The sequence below is a fragment of the Podarcis raffonei genome, chromosome 6 (assembly GCF_027172205.1).
Source record: "Podarcis raffonei isolate rPodRaf1 chromosome 6, rPodRaf1.pri, whole genome shotgun sequence".
NCBI classification, from domain to species: domain Eukaryota; kingdom Metazoa; phylum Chordata; class Lepidosauria; order Squamata; family Lacertidae; genus Podarcis; species Podarcis raffonei.
This window is the reverse complement of record NC_070607.1, coordinates 32559926-32575770: the sequence shown is the minus strand read 5'-3', so window position 1 is coordinate 32575770 and position 15845 is coordinate 32559926. Positions and strand designations below refer to the sequence as shown.

The 15845-nt window shown below is 41.3% G+C and overlaps 1 protein-coding gene across 1 annotated transcript in view; it reads left to right on the top strand.

Moving 5' to 3' along the window:
* ADGRL2 (adhesion G protein-coupled receptor L2) overlaps positions 1–15845 on the top strand; it is a 569402-nt gene that overhangs the window by 16321 nt on the left and 537236 nt on the right. The gene's annotated exons all lie outside the window — the stretch shown is intronic.

Sequence of the window (15845 nt, the reverse complement as noted above, 5' to 3'; positions counted from 1 at the left end):
GCGATGACTGAAGGTCAGCCTTCACAGGGAGCCCTTGAGTCAAAGTCCAGTTGCAGCCTGAACACTCCCAATAAGGTTAAAAAATTATGTTTGGGATAACACTGGCTTGTGCTTCCTCAAGGCTCCTGACTAATTTGAAAGAAAATGCAGATACCCTCAGTCCCATAAAGAGCTCCAGGTTAAGTTGGCTTTTCTGCAATGAGTCTGGCCAAGCATTAAGAACATCCTCAGAGGTGCGCTCAGGGTGGTCCCACTTTTAATGTTGCAATAAATGGCAACACAGAGCAGGGCTTTTTTTTGCTGTGAGGCGTCAGCAAATAATAATAATAATAATAACCAGCTCTGTCCATTCATCAAGTGACCTCCCTATGTATTAAAGGTAAAAGTAAAGGGACCCCTGACCGTTAGGTCCAGTCGCGGACGACTCTGGGGTTGCAGCACTCATCTTGCTTTACTGGCCAAGAGAGCCGGTGTACAGTTTCCAGGTCATGTGGCCAGCATGACTAAGCCGCTTCTGGCGAACCAGAGCAGTGCATGGAAACGCCATTTACCTTCCTGCCAGAGCGGTACCTATTTATCTACTTGCACTTCATGCTTTTGAACTGCTAGGCTGGCAGGAGCAGGGACCAAGCAACGGGACCTCACCCTGTTGCGGTGATTCCAACCGCCAACCTTCTGATTGGCAAGCCCAAGAGGCTCAGTGGTTTAACCCACAGCGCCACCCGCGTCCCTCCCTATGTATTAGGTGACAGATAATAACATTTTTTATTATTTCTGTCTTTTAAAGATAACTGACTTTAGATTTTTTGTTGTTGTTTTGCTTTATTGTTCTATAATGCCAAGAAGTCTACTTTTTTCCTCTTTTACAACCTTTTGGCTATTATAAATGTTAAAAGCAATAAACATATTAAAAGCACATCATTTTAATATGCTCATTGCTTTTGTTGGCTGCCTTGGGAGTCTTTGGCTCAGAGAGGCTATTAGTAAGTAAATCAGGATATTAGTAAGTAAATCAGGATAGCATTGTTGTCCCGAGATTGCTGATGATAGCAGTTGATATTTGTAGCATAGATCAATATGTAAGGTTGGGAACCAGTGGCCCTCCAAATGCTATGGGACTACAATTCCCATCATCCCTGACCATTGGTCGTGCTAGCAGGGGCTGATGGGAATTGGAGTTGAACAATATCTGGACACAGCTTCCTCATCCCTGCCTTAAGACTATTTAATAATTTTGTGGCTCATGAGATGTTTCCTGGCTCACTGCTTCAGCAGTGCATTATATGAATTAAATTTTGAAACCCTCTCCCCCCCTCAGATGTTGTGTCTCATGCTGTGTTTGAACTGGAAACTCTCATGATGCGCATTAATATGACCCTAGCCATAGGTCATTGAGGCTGAGATAGAGCCATACCCACAGGAGATGCTGAAATCTCCGGTATATATTCTTGAGAGGCACTGAACACCCAAGCTGTTTCCATGCCAGCAGCCCAGTCCAATTTGTACCCCGTGGATACAATCCATGACTCCGATTCCTGGACCTGTCTTAATAATATCTTTATGTGTTTCCCTTTGTTTACTATTGGCCCATGCTGAGCTCCTTTTATCTCTAAACTGCACAGATCAGAGGATACCAGAAACCCCCACTGAGCAAAGATGACTTTTTCTTGAACAGAACAGAAGCAGCATCAGCAGCCTTAGATAAAGGTGATCGGACTCATTCCTGTTCATTATCTACTTCTTTTATACTAAATTCTTTATATTTCAGTTCACCCTTTAGATACTGTTGAATGCTCAATCAGGGGTTGGGCGAGATGCATTTCATCAGTAATTGTAATATTGTGTGTGTGTGTTTGTAAAAAGGATAATTAGAATTCTAGGCACACTTGCCTGAGAATTAATCCCACTGCACTCAATGGAACTTACTTTTGAGTAGGGATGGGTGAATCTGTCAATTTTTAATTATCTCATTTTCATATTTTTTTAGTTCTCTACATTTCCAGGTCAAATTGCAATAATTTTTTTATGGTACTCATGAAAATTTTAGTGCACATTTTGTATGCAATTTACACACAAACACATATCATTATTCACTAACATATGCATTTTTGTACACATCTTTTGGCTGGAGAAGCAGCACCACAAAACTCAAGAGAAATTAGAATTTTGAAGGGTAGCTGTGCATTTCTGGGGACCATCCTGACTTCTGAGTAGACAGTATAGGCTTGGTCCTCTAGTGATCAATACATTTGTTCAAACAGGCATCTAACCAGTGCTGTTTCGATTTTGACAGATGTTAAATGCAAACATTCTTCTTTCCTTTCTAAAATACTAAGTGTTTTAAACGGGGAACCTACAGTTCTGCTGCTCGGCTCTGTGGCTGCATCCCCCGCTGTGAATTAATGACTTTTCCCATTTCCATGTAAGAGATATCGCCAGGCCCCTTTTAATATGTTTAAAACAGCAAGGAGGTTTGATGCACCTGCGAGAGTTACTCAGCAAGGTGGAGCCTAAAGTAGGTGCACCACAGATCAGCAAAGGGAGGGGAATGCTCTGGCCTGATCTTGTTCTTTAACGGCAGTTTGAGCTGCATAAATCACTAGAGAACAAAGTACCGTATTTTTTGCTCTATAAGACTCACCTTTTCCCTCCTAAAAAAGTAAGGGGAAATGTGTGTGCGTCTTATGGGGCGAATGCAGGCTGCGCAGCTATCCCAGAAGCCAGAACAGCAAGAGGGATTGCTGCTTTCACTGTGCAGTGATCCCTCTTGCTATTCTGGCTTCTGAGATTCAGAATATTTTTTTCTTGTTTTCCTCCTCCAAAAACTAGGTGCGTCTTGTGGTCTAGTGCATCTTATAGAGCTAAAAATACGGTAAATGAAAAATGAAGCTAGGTAAGCAAGATCTGCAACTGAAGATCAAGCTCCTGTAAGCACACAGAATCAAGGGCTAGTTGCTGTTGGTTTTGGAGTTTTTTAACTGATTCTGTAGTGTTTGCACATTATTGCCCATAAAGTATGCCATACATGCCAGCAATTTTAACCCAGCATGTCACACTTGAACTTTTCTTTAACACAACTTTTCCTTCTGTTTCCTTGATACTGCATTTCCTTCCTGGTTGCATACTTTATAGATATCCCTACAGACCTTCTCCCAAGAGGATAACCTCCTCTTGAGAAGATCCTGCTCTGTATACAACATACATTTGGGTTTTTCCTCTCTTTTTTGTTTCTGCTTTTCCTCTCTTGATAGGAAGTTCAAGAGTAAGGAAATGTACAGTTGCCTCCTGCCCACTTTCTTCCACCACAAACTGTATAAAAGTTAAAGCGCCTTTTGATTTTGATTTAATGGAACACTCTTCCCCAACTTGGTGCCTTTCGGATGTTTTCAACTACAACTCCCATCAGTCCCAGGCAGCAGGGCCAACAATCAGGCTAATGCACGCCAAAATATCTGGAAGGGGAGGCTGAACTAAACTGCACCAGCTTGCATAGTTTAAAGAAACTTGTGTGGGGATGAAATCTATTTAAAAGAGCATCTCCCGTTAAATTGTCAAATGTAGACTACCGAGATGTTGCTCAGGATTTTTGTTGTAGTGGTTGTCTTTTAAAGCAGCCCACATGGTTACCATATAGAGCTTGTGATGGCTTGCAGAGTTGTTGGAGCAAGGTATATGTGGGGTCAAAACCCAAAGATAGAAACAGCATGGAACTGACACATGAAGAGGGTTTGAAAAGCCCTCCATACAATAGCGTGCATATCCCTGATCACAGAAGCAAAGAATTGTAGAGTTGGAAGGGACCATAAGTCTTATAGTGCTGGAGGAGACTCTTGAGAGTCCCATGGACTGCAAGAATATCAAACCTATCCATTCTTAAGGAAATCAGCCCCGAGTGCTCACTGGAAGGACAGATCCTGAAGCTGAGGCTCCAATACTTCGGCCACCTCATGAGAAGAGAAGATTCCCTAGAAAAGACCCTGATGTTGGGAAAGATTGAGGGCACAAGGAGAAGGGGACGACAGAGGATGAGATGGTTGGACAGTGTTCTCGAAGATACAAACATGAGTTTGACCAAACTGCGGGAGGCAGTGGAAGACAGGAGTGCCTGGCGTGCTCTGGTCCATGGGGTCACGAAGAGTCGGACATGACTAAACGACTAAGCAACAACAATAAGTCTTATGTAGTCCAAACCCCCTGCTATGCAGGAATATTTCCCTGGATTATAATTTATTCTCAATTCAGAAAAAGATTTTGGGGGTTTCAGTGACCTGCATTATCAAAGCAGTGCTTTATGCATTTCATAAATGATGTTCCATATTGTTTTAAAACCCTGCGTGGACTGCTTAGCTACACTTTGCTACAAATGAAAGAATGTGCAGCTAACCACAAAAGAAAGGGGGAAGGGGTTTCTCAGGTCCCCTATCTGTTATGAGATGTTCAAAAGTCTTTCTGCTTAAAAATGCTCTAAGGAAGATCAAATTGTGATATGGGGGGGGGGGGGGAATCCCAGTCAGGATTTGTCCTACAATACTACTTTGGAAACAAGAGGTGTGAACAAAAATCAGCCTGTGCCAGAGTACTTTTCATTCATCTATCCAAAGCAGTCCCTGGTTGCTTGTAAAATGCTCCATTTAATTACAGTAACTACAATTGGGGTTTTTGTTTGTTTGTTTTAAAAACACAGTTTACGCACAGTTGTCTTTGTGGGTGCATTTGATTTAAAATCAGTATTCTAAAAAGGAATGGGTATAATTTACAGCCTGGTCCTTTTGTAGATGCAAATGAGGAGTGTGTTTTTGTTTTTATTATTATTATATCTGTAAGAATCCTTGTAAAGGCTGCGCACCCCATATCTTCGCTGTAAGAGATTCCTTTTCTGTATTCGGGAGAGGTAGCCTGCAATCAGAAATGATGCATTGTGAATATTCCCTCGTGGTTTATTGATGTTATGGCATATTACTGTAAGCTTATTTTAAAAATATTAAGTTCTGGGAAGTTAGCACTGAGTATGGCTTTGATCCACAGTCCACTTCTTCCTGTTGATGTCAAAGAGACTAAACCAAGCTGATCTGATTTAGTCCCTATGACATCAAGAGGAAGATGTTTAGGATGGTGCCACATTCCTGGTTAATACCCTCCTTTTCAAATTACTCCAGCAGATATGCAAAACCCATTCCTCGTAGGTTTCATTGCTCTCTGTGCTATCTTTCTGTAAGGCATCTATGTGCTAAGAGAGCAGGCAGCATGATATCTAGGGGGTAGGATTACTAGAAAACATGCAAGCCAAATTATCTCCACCAAATTCACTGGCATTCCTGCTCAACAAGCACCCGTCTTTGACTATGCAAGCAGCTTTGCCCACAAATTTTCAAATATATATTCACAGTTTTGAAAGCTGAAAACTGGAGCTGAGCCTACATTTTTAACCAAATCGTATTGATCATTTGTAGCATGGGTGTGTGTTGAAAAGAACATCCCTGGAAGATTAAGAGGAATAATCCCTCCCCAATTTTCTATATATGTCTATGGAGGGCAGGAGGGTCTGATACACAGAGGCCACTTATCAGCGGAATTGTTGTAAATTGAACAACATTTCTAAATTCCTTTTCCAGATAATACCAGGTCTACTGGATAGATATCCCATCGACCCAAAAGGAAAATCAGCCTACTTTCTGTCAGTGTAGGCTGTGTGGTGAAGCAGATGTTTAGTCCATGTTTCTACAGATTTTATGCATATTATACAAAATGTGCCCTAAGCCCTATTTCCCCTTTCTATTCTCCCATCACATATATATGCAGAGAAAGGCATGCCCAAATGTAATTCATGAAATTCACTGCTCCAAACATATCTCCATGCTTCTGCGTAAGCACATAGGAACACAAAAATAGGGAGGTTTCCTCCCAGAATATTGGGTGAACACAGAGAAAATTTGCTAACAACAAAATGTTTGCAGTACTCTTGTGGGTCATAAAAATAGTATCTCAGGAAAATGAGACATATACATCTGTTAATTGATAGCATAGTTTGAATGTAACTGAGCCGTGCCAGTTAACTGATAGTTTTTCAGCACATCATAGGAAAAATATTACCATGCTTTCTTGGGTTCGCGCAGCTGATTTTTTAACTCATGTGCTACAGATATCTACTTCTCCTTCCGTTTGGGGGATTAAGACTGCAATCCTATACCCATTTACCTGGGAGGAAACACCATTCAACTCAATGGTACTTACTTCTGAGTAGACAAATATATAGACTTGCATTGTGACAACAGCTGCACAGCAAGCGGTTCATAACTTGGTTCCTTCAAATTAGGTTCTAACATTCTGTTGTCTACAATCCTCTGTGGAGTTATACACAATATTTCCATGGGATAATTATATGAGCAATTGCAGAGAATGCACAATTACCATAACTGTTTTTTGTGAAAAATATATATATCTATTTTAAATAATAATAATACTTTTTATGAAATGCTTTCATCAATATACAGAGCTATTTTCTTATTCCTCTGTATAGCAACATAGGAAGCTGCCTCACAATGAATCAGATCACTGGTCCATCTAAGTTAATATTGTCTATACCAGTGGTTCTCAAAGGGCAGCAGAAGAGGATAGCAATTTTAGCAGGAAGATTCAGGGACAATCAAAGGAAACATATGAACATTTCAGTGTTGTATAGTATTGTGTGTGTGTGTATAAAATTGCATTGTATGGATAGACTGGTGACTGGGAGCAGCCGCTGAGACCACATAACACCGGTCTTGAAAGACCTACATTGTCTCCCAGTACGTTTCTGAGCACAATTAAAAGTGCTGGTGCTGACCTTTAAAGCCCTAAAAGGCCTCGACCCAGTATACCTGAAGGAGTGTCTCCACCCCCATCGTTCAACCTGGACACTGAGGTCCAGTGCTGAGGAGTGTGAGAAGCCAAGTTACAAGGGAACCAGGCAGAGGGCCTTCTCGGTAGTGGCACCTGCCCTGTAGAATGCCCTTCTAACAGATGTCAAAGAAATAAACAACTAACTGATGTTTAGAAGACATCTGAAGGCAGCCCTGTTTAGGGAAGCTTTTAATGACTGGTGTTTTAATGTATTTTTAATCTTTTGTTGAAAGCCGCCCAGAGTGGCTGGGGAAACCCAGCCAGATGGGTAGGGAATGAATGAATGAATGAATAATAGATCTCCTTTCAAAATGTAAGCAAAAGCATTAAATGATACTACAAGCTCACATCTCTCGTTGAGTTTGTATATGTACTTATAATTTATAATTATATTTAAAATTATATTTTGGGAATGATTTTGGATGGCCCATGATCCTATTATAAAATAGTTGCATTCTATGTCAACAGTGTGATGCAGCGGCAAAAAAGCTAATGCTTTTCTAGGCTGCATCAACAGAACTATAGTGTCCTGATCAAGGGACCTAGGAGTGCTGCTTTATTCTGCTTTAGTCAGACCACACCTGGAATACCATGTCCAGTTCTGGATGTCATAAGTTAAGAAGGATATTGACAAGCTGGAATGTTTGCAGAGGGGTGTAACCAAGATGATCCAAGCCTTATGAGGAACAGTTGAGGGAGTTGGGTATGTTTAGCTTGGAGAATAGGTGACCAAGAGGACATATAGTAGTCATAATCAAGTACATTGGGAAGTTTCCTAGAGATTGAAAATGGATCCATTTGTGGTCATTCCAGACTGTCAAAGCAGTCCTGTAAAATTAGGTATCTAAATCCCTTCTTTTTGAGGCACCATTCAATTACTTTCACTAATTCAAGTGATTAGTAGAAAGAAAGAAAAGTGTACACATTACAAATTCATCACATTGCTAAGCACGATTGCCTGCTCTTGCCTGGGATGCAAGGCAAGTTCTATAAGATGATGGAATAACATCAAAGTTTCGGAGCCAGAGCTCTGCTAACATGCTTCAGGAAATGGCAGCATGTCTCATGCCGCGAGGCCGGATTAAATGAAAGGGAACTGTTGCGCGGGTTGGTGTGAATAATCATGCTTTGCAAATACAGTTTTCATCTGCGTTTGTAACTGAGTGGTGTATGAAGAGCTCTGCTCTATCCCACTAGCAACTGCCATTAATTTCTCAGTTCCATGACAGCCACAATAATCTAGTGGGCTGGGGAGCAAGGATTTAAAATGATATATCATGGAAAGAATTAACCATTATTTAAAGGGGGATATCGTTAGAGCCAAGCTCACTTGCACACTATACATTATGGCCCTTACCTGCACAGCTACATTAGCTTAAAACTGAAATGTAATTTTCTTGGTCAATGAAAATGAATTGAGTCATTTCCCATTTCTCAGAGTGCCGTGATCTAGGCTTTTAGAAAACTTAAATTGACCTCATAATGCCCTTTCAATGTCTTTTTGAAAATGTGAGGCATGAACTTGTAGAAAGGATGACAGCTGTGAAACAGATTTTCTTTCATTTGTCATCTCCGATGTTTCTATTTCCACTTATTTCAAGAAGTAGTGCTGAAGTTTAGGTGGACCTCTGTGTGTGTGTGTGTGTGTGTGTGTGTGTGTGTGTGTGTGTGCTTTTTATTTCCTTGTGAAATTTTAGACAGTGCTGGGTAGCCATAACTGGCAGTTGGGGGCAGTACAGAGCCATAAGCAATTTTTTTTTCCTGGGAGGAAAGTGTTGAGCAAAACCATGCACATCATAGAACTCGTTCCGGAAGTCTTCAGAAAACATTTTCTTGCTCACATCCTTCTGCAGCCTATCACTGCCAAGTGTTTGGAGTGCAACGTCCTTTTCATTCCCCTTTCTCCTACCGTCTCTTGCAATACTTCCTTTCTCTCCTGCATTCCTTCCTCCTCAACTGCATATCTTTAAAGTCTATTGGCCTGTCTTTTGAAGAAATATTTGAATAGGCCATTGAAAACTGAATGATGTCACAAAGGACAACAGCAGCTTAAAAGACATCTAGCTTCATTTTCTTTGGAAGACAATAGCACATAGTGGAAAAATTTATCCAGTTTTGTTAGTGAGATGTAACATGAGGAGGCTTGTGATGAAGGAAGAAATTCTGTTTTCATTGGTGAGGAGACTTGTGGTCAAATGTGATCAAAGGCTGCAATCCAGAAACCACATACTTTGGAACAAGGCTTGAAACACTCTCAGAGATGTCAGTATGATTTCTCTGAGATTATTCTGGGCTGTTAGAACACATTATTTGTTACAAAAGACTGGTCATGTTAGCTTGCTGGAGCAAAAGCAAGAATCCCTGTAGAACCTTGGAGACCAACACATTTAATTGTGGTGTAAGCTTTCAAAAGGAAAAACCATCTCATATATGGGATGCATCGTTTCAGAGGAGATCTGGTTTTCCCAGACTGAGAAATTCTGGTAGAGAATAAACGATGTGGCTTCTTCCCTTCTGGTAGAAACTCATCAGATGGGGCAAAAATACTGGCCACATGGGGGAATGAGTCTGGCCATTAGCTCTGCCATGATGCCAAGGTGTGCTGAATGATTGGCCAGTTCCCAACCAATAAACAGAGTCCCATGGTGCTCAGAATAAGTTTTACATTCCTGAATTAATTAGTTCCCCACTTTTTAATTTCCGGAGGAAAAATTCAGTTAGTGGATTGCAGCCAAGGTAAGTAATCTAGTTTTCAAATATGGGTACCCGTTTTACCTGAATGCCAAATCTAGCATGTAGCCTGGTGTACCTAGTCCTATAGCCATCTGCGTTTCAAAATTACCATTTTGAGTACAGATGAGTGAGCTCCCCTTGGCTTGCTGAGAAATTACCTCTGTTTGTCCTTGTTTTCTCCAAAAAATTCTTGGTGGGGCAAGGGAAGGAACAGGGCTTTCCTAAGAGCAGGGCTCTCAAAATAACAACAACAATGTCAGAAGGGTAAAACACAGAGAAGCACACCACACAGCCTCCCTGTTGGCTAAGCAAAACTGTCATTGTGAGGGGAGGAAAGCTCTTAAAGTTTGAATGGTCAAGTGCACCCATTGCTCCTTGGATTCACTGAGTTGCCTCAACGAGCAACTCAGAACTACCTGCCCCAGGTGGCAAAGGATATATATACCCTAAGGACAAGTCCTTTCCTGTCACTAACCAAGTATCCATCCTGCTTAGAGTTGCTAGTTTGGAAAGTGGAAATCACACATACATAGACCTTTACATTTCCTGGGATTTCCCCAGGCTGTTATTAATTCTCTTCCTCCACATTCTGTGCGACATAGCCAGAACTTTATCAATTACACTTGGGCTTTGTTTTTTGGAGGGGGGTGGACAGCTGGCGTAGAGAGAAACGACAGTTGCGTTATTTTCACAGTTGTACTGGAAAAATTAAAAGGTAAGTAGTAGCCTAACTGCTGCTGGCTGGTTCCTCCACCCCTTTCTTGCAAGGGCAGCTTTGCTTGGGAAGGCAAGGTAAGGTTGCAGCGAGCCCATTATTATTTAAGCCACATCAGCGCCGTATATTTCAAAGCACTATCAATGCACTTTAAACAGTCATTGCTTCCCACAGTCCTGAGAACTGCATTTTCTTAAGGGTGCTAAGATTTTTTAGGAAACCACAATTTCCCTCGGGGAGCTACAGTTCCCAAGGTTCCCTGGGAAGAGGGATTGATTGTTAAATCATTCTGAGACCTGTAGCTCTGTGAAGAGAACAGGGGTATCCTCTCAACTCTCAGCACCCTTAAGAAACTTCACATCCCAGGATTCTTTGGGGGAAGCTATGAATGTTAAAATGTTATAATAGTGTTTGAAGTCTATGGTGTTGATGTGACCTGAGGTTCAAACTTTACAGGAGATTTGAGCTTAATTCATATAGGGCCTAGACTCCATTGTCATAGCTTGAACAGTTTCGGTTTATTGTTTATTAGTTTTTGTGTGTTTTTTTAAATAAAAATAGATTTGTTTTAATATTTTATTGATATTTTATTGATTGCTTTTATGTACACCACTTTGGGGGGCATATTTTAGATGGAGGGGGTGTTTTAGAAATTTTCAAAACAGTTAATACATTTTTAAAATAAAATAATAATTTGGGAGTCACATCCAAAAGGACTGGAAACAATAGCACAGTATTAGGTTTGCTCAAAGAGGGTTTTTTCTTCTTTGTTTTTTAAATAGTAGTACAACCATCAAAAGCATCTCTATTTAGCACATGTCTGGTTCATTCCTGAAAAGAACAATGTTCCCTCAGCTACAGCTTTTCTTACAATTTTCAATTCTACTCATGTTGCTTTTCTTTCTTTCTTTCTTTCCCTTTTCATAATTAATCCACAATATACAGGCAGCGTAGTTTTGTATGAAATGGAGAAAAGAAATGACTTTTCCTTACTTAGAATGCCTTTCTACTTCTCCATAATCTTCATTTAGAAAATGACTCATGGAAATGCTTAGCTCATGAACGTAATGAAGATAAATTATCATATATAGCTATTGAGGAAGGAAAACAAAAACGATTTGCTCAAGACAGTTTCATAAACCTATGCTGAATTCAAATACCATGTGATAAGAGTAGTAAATTTACATTTTCCAAAATAAAGTGTCACCAGAGAGGTGCTCAAAAGAGCAAGCATTTATGTAACAGAAATGTTTTTAGTTTTTTTTCTGCTGTCTGTTGAAAAAGACAGTATTATTGAAGTTAGAGTGAAGTTTCTCAGATTTCTGGTTATTTTGTGGTCCCATTTTAAGCAATGAACTAATCTTCTCAGGACTTGATTGGCCTCTCAGAATAATTTTTTATAGTAGCATCAAACCCAAAGCTACAACAAATAATAGTGATTATATAGCAGTTTGAGGGTTTAAAATATTCCAGATACATTATCTCAGGAATCCTCATAACAACCCCGCAATATAGGTTTGTATCCAATGAAATCATTGTCTGAGGGAATGGCTTCTGCCCTCGCAGTGGAACTTCTTCTACCACTCCTCCCCCATATTATCTCCACAAAATATCTGGTCTGCGGTTCCCCCCAATCCTCCAGAGCAGATTTGGGGGGGAATGTAGGGGCCACACAGGGGAAGGAGAGGAAGAGGGAGGTCTGCTGTATGAGCAGAAGTTGTTTCACTTGCACAGTGACGTTGCTGAATTCAAGACATTGTTGCCATACTGTAAACAGGATACTGAGAGATAAAGAATTTGCCTAGGGATCATCTAGTGAGCTTGAACTAGAGCAGGAGTCGGCAAACTTAGGTCCATGGGCCAGATCAGACCCAGTTGCCTTCAGGATCCGGCCCGCAGACAGTCTTGGCGTGGAGATTCTGTTCGTTCGGGCTGCGCCATTATTTCCGCTGCACCATTCCATCCCCCCCCCTCTCCCTCACACACATTGTGGTGGCGCCTCCTCCCTCCCTCCTCCTGGCTTCTCCCCACCCTGCCTAGAGGAGGAAGGGGGCTGGGCTGAACTGGCTGAGCACCATTTTAAGCAGCCCCTCTCTGGAGCCAGCCCTTTTGCGCCACTCATCTTCCCTATGCCACCACCGCCACCACCCTGGTGCTCCTGTGGGCCAGAGAGCGGAGCAGACAAGCTCACTCTGCCTACCCATGAGAAGTAGTAGCGGCGGCAGCAGCAACAGCAGCCCCAGAGAAAGTAAGCACAGCGGCTGGGGCTGGGGGGTGGGGAGGAGGACTACTTGCCCTCCTCGCCTCTCCTTCCAGCTCCCCCCCCCGGTGCCACTTCTCCAGGCCGCCACAAGGTCTCAGGGAGAGTGGACTGGCCCGTGGCTAATTTTTTTTGCCAACCCCTGAACTAATTGGCTCACTATTCACATTGCCAGTCCCCAGCTTTCATAGAAAGAAGGATCTTCTGTCCTGGGAGCTGGAGGTTGAATTGCTGGTTGTCCAGAACAGTTGCTTTTCCCTAATGATGGGCAGCATGGAAATCAGCACCACTGATCCTCAGCTTGCAGCTGACTCCCTCACCACATCAGCATGCTGAACAGCTGCAAATGCACTTGCTGGGAGGGGCAGGAGGAGATGCATTTAATGAACTTTAGTCTAGGTTTTTGGAAAGTTAAGGAGAAAGCTTTTCTTAAAAGTCTGCTTGCATTCTCTTCTGTCCTGCAAATTCTTATTGTCATACACTTCTAATGCTACCATTCGTGATCCCTCTGGCTGAATGAGACCAAGTGACATTTTATGAAATGACAAAAATATAAAGCACAAATTTGGCCTTCTCTGTGTCTTGTCTTTAGGAATGGAGAATGTAATAAACAGAAAGGGGTGGGACAGAGTGTGTTTGCTTTCTCTTTCACCCAGAAAAAAAAGCTATTGACTTGTGTGAGTAGAGAGAAACAAATGTCAAATGTTTATTTGTTAGCACATAAGTTCAATGATATTACAATGTTATATTTTTCCTTGAAAGGGCAGCTTCTCTTGCTGCTATTTTATTTTGTTTTCCCTTATCTCGTGCAATGCTCTATTAAATCATTTTCTAAAAGAGCCAGAAATAAGTTCTTCATTGTGTTGGGCACAATCTCCTGATAACTCTTGAAATTCAAACGGCATTGGGATAGTGAATGTGAGTTATGCAGGAAGAGATTTTAAAATATCATTCATAAACTTGCAGAAGAGACTGTCTGGATACATACTGCTGACTTGAATTTAAATAGATTCAACTCTGGCCATAAATTTAGGGTGATTGTGGTTAAGGCATGTGGCTCTATTCTTGTGGTGACAATGCACTACCAGTCTGGAGGTGATGTTGAAAATAAGGGCCCAGGGATAGCAAAGACCATACAAAACAAAGCTTTCTCAAGGATACCTGTTTGATTCTACATTGCAGATGAGTTACACTTCACTTTTGTAGAAAATCTATACAGTAACTGGAGGTTACACATATCTGCCCTAGATTCTAACATCTGCTGTCCATAGAAAATATCTGTCAAGAAATATACCAAGAAGCACAATCTAAGAGATGCACTCAGGACACCTCATAACAACACAGAGGGATTATGAGGCATAAGTCGCTGCCAGTACTAATACTAATACTAATACTAATACTAATAATACTAATACTCTGCCCATCTGGCTGGGTTGCCCAAGTCACTCTGGGTGGCTTCAAACACACATAAAAGCATAATAAAATATCAAACACTAAAAACTTCCCAATACATGGATGCATTCACCTGTCTTCTAAAAGCTGTGTAGTTTCATTACCATCCACACTACTGTTGCTTGTGTTGCTTGTGCAATCAAGAAGTCTTGGAAGCAGGTTGAGCCACTGATTTGCCAACTTCCCATTGCAGCTTTAATGGCCGTATGCATAACAGTGAATGAACTTATGCTGAAGGATTCAAATTCAAATTCAAAATCCTTTATTAGGCATATATGCTGAAGGATTGTGTGGGGTGGGAAGAAAAGACTAGTTGTGCTGCCTTGGGATCTATGAACTATGTGCATGGGAAGGAATGGATTGTGTCCCTAGTCCATTGCTGATGTATCCACACATTTCACATAGCTGTTGTATTCCTATATATAACACCTGACTAGTGTTTTTCTAGAGGGACATACCGTACATAGGAATCAGCCTTCGTCTCCCTATGTTATGGTGTCGTACCATGGAAGTTTATGATGTTCAGTAAACAATTACAAAATGCGATATTACTATATTAACAGATAAATACAGTAATGGCCACTGCAAATGCTGGGAAATTGAGCAGAGCGGCTAATTAATAATACAAGGACTATGCCTTTTTCCACTGTGGAAGGCAAGCAATCAAAGAAAAGAAAAGGAAATCCCTCAAGTGTTTAATGTGAAAGCAGCCTAAAACATATATTAAAAATGTTTCTGTCAATGTTCATTTTACACAGCATGAACTTTCCATTAGAAAACCGTTTGACTCGGGGTTTTCAGTTGCTCACGAGGGTGAATCCACACATTGAACCCTGTTGACTTTGTGACTTTACAATGGCTTGTTTTAAGAAAAGCATTTCTTGAAAATGGTAAATCCAGCAAAATCTCAGATCTATAAAGAGACACTGTTGCAGCATTCATTCTATACCATCTTTTTAAGAGGAAAAAAAGATTTGTCTCTGGGGTTTCACAAAGGCATAAGACACCTCTTGGTTACTTTGTGGGGGGGGACATGCTTTCTTTCAGGCAGATTGGCTCTGTCAGGTGCAGAAGAGGATGGGGAAAGAGAGAGCAGTGGCAGAGCAAGTCGATTGGGCGCCTGGGGCGGTGCCCGGGGGCGGCGCCATCACGGGGCCTCCAAAGAGTCTGCCTGCCTCCTCCCACTCAGCCATTGTATTGCAATGGTTCCAGTTCAGTTCCAAAGAGTAGCATTCGGTGATTGTGCCTCAACCCAGTTCCGTTTCTCCAAATATCCTAATATTTTTCCTTCAGATGTTTGGGAAAGTGTTGTATGAATAGACTATATATGGATAAGCTATATAGGATCTTGAGGTGCAGGTTTCTCTCAGCGTGGCTTAGGTAGTGTTCTAGAGAGCACCACATCCTTTGGTATGCAATACTGTCAACTTTTGGCAGTATCTGACAGGTGGCATGCACCAGAAGTGAGTACTTAAGGAAGTGAGTGTTCCGGTTGGCAAGCATTTTTTGGAACCTGAACGTTTGACGGGGCTTCCACGGCTTCCAATTGGCTGCAGGAGCTTCCTGCAGCCAATCAGAAGCTGCACTTTTGGTTCTGAACGTTTTCAAAGTCAAATGGACTTCCGGAACAGATTCTGTTCGACTTTCAAGGTATGACTGTATTTGTACCAGTTAAACAACGTAAGTCAAGCAACTTCTCTTCTAACATGCAAATTGCAAGAATATCAAAATTCCAATTCTAAAGCCAGGTGTGACATTTCAGAATAGAATTATAACATTAAAATCTGAAAATACAAAATTTGAAAA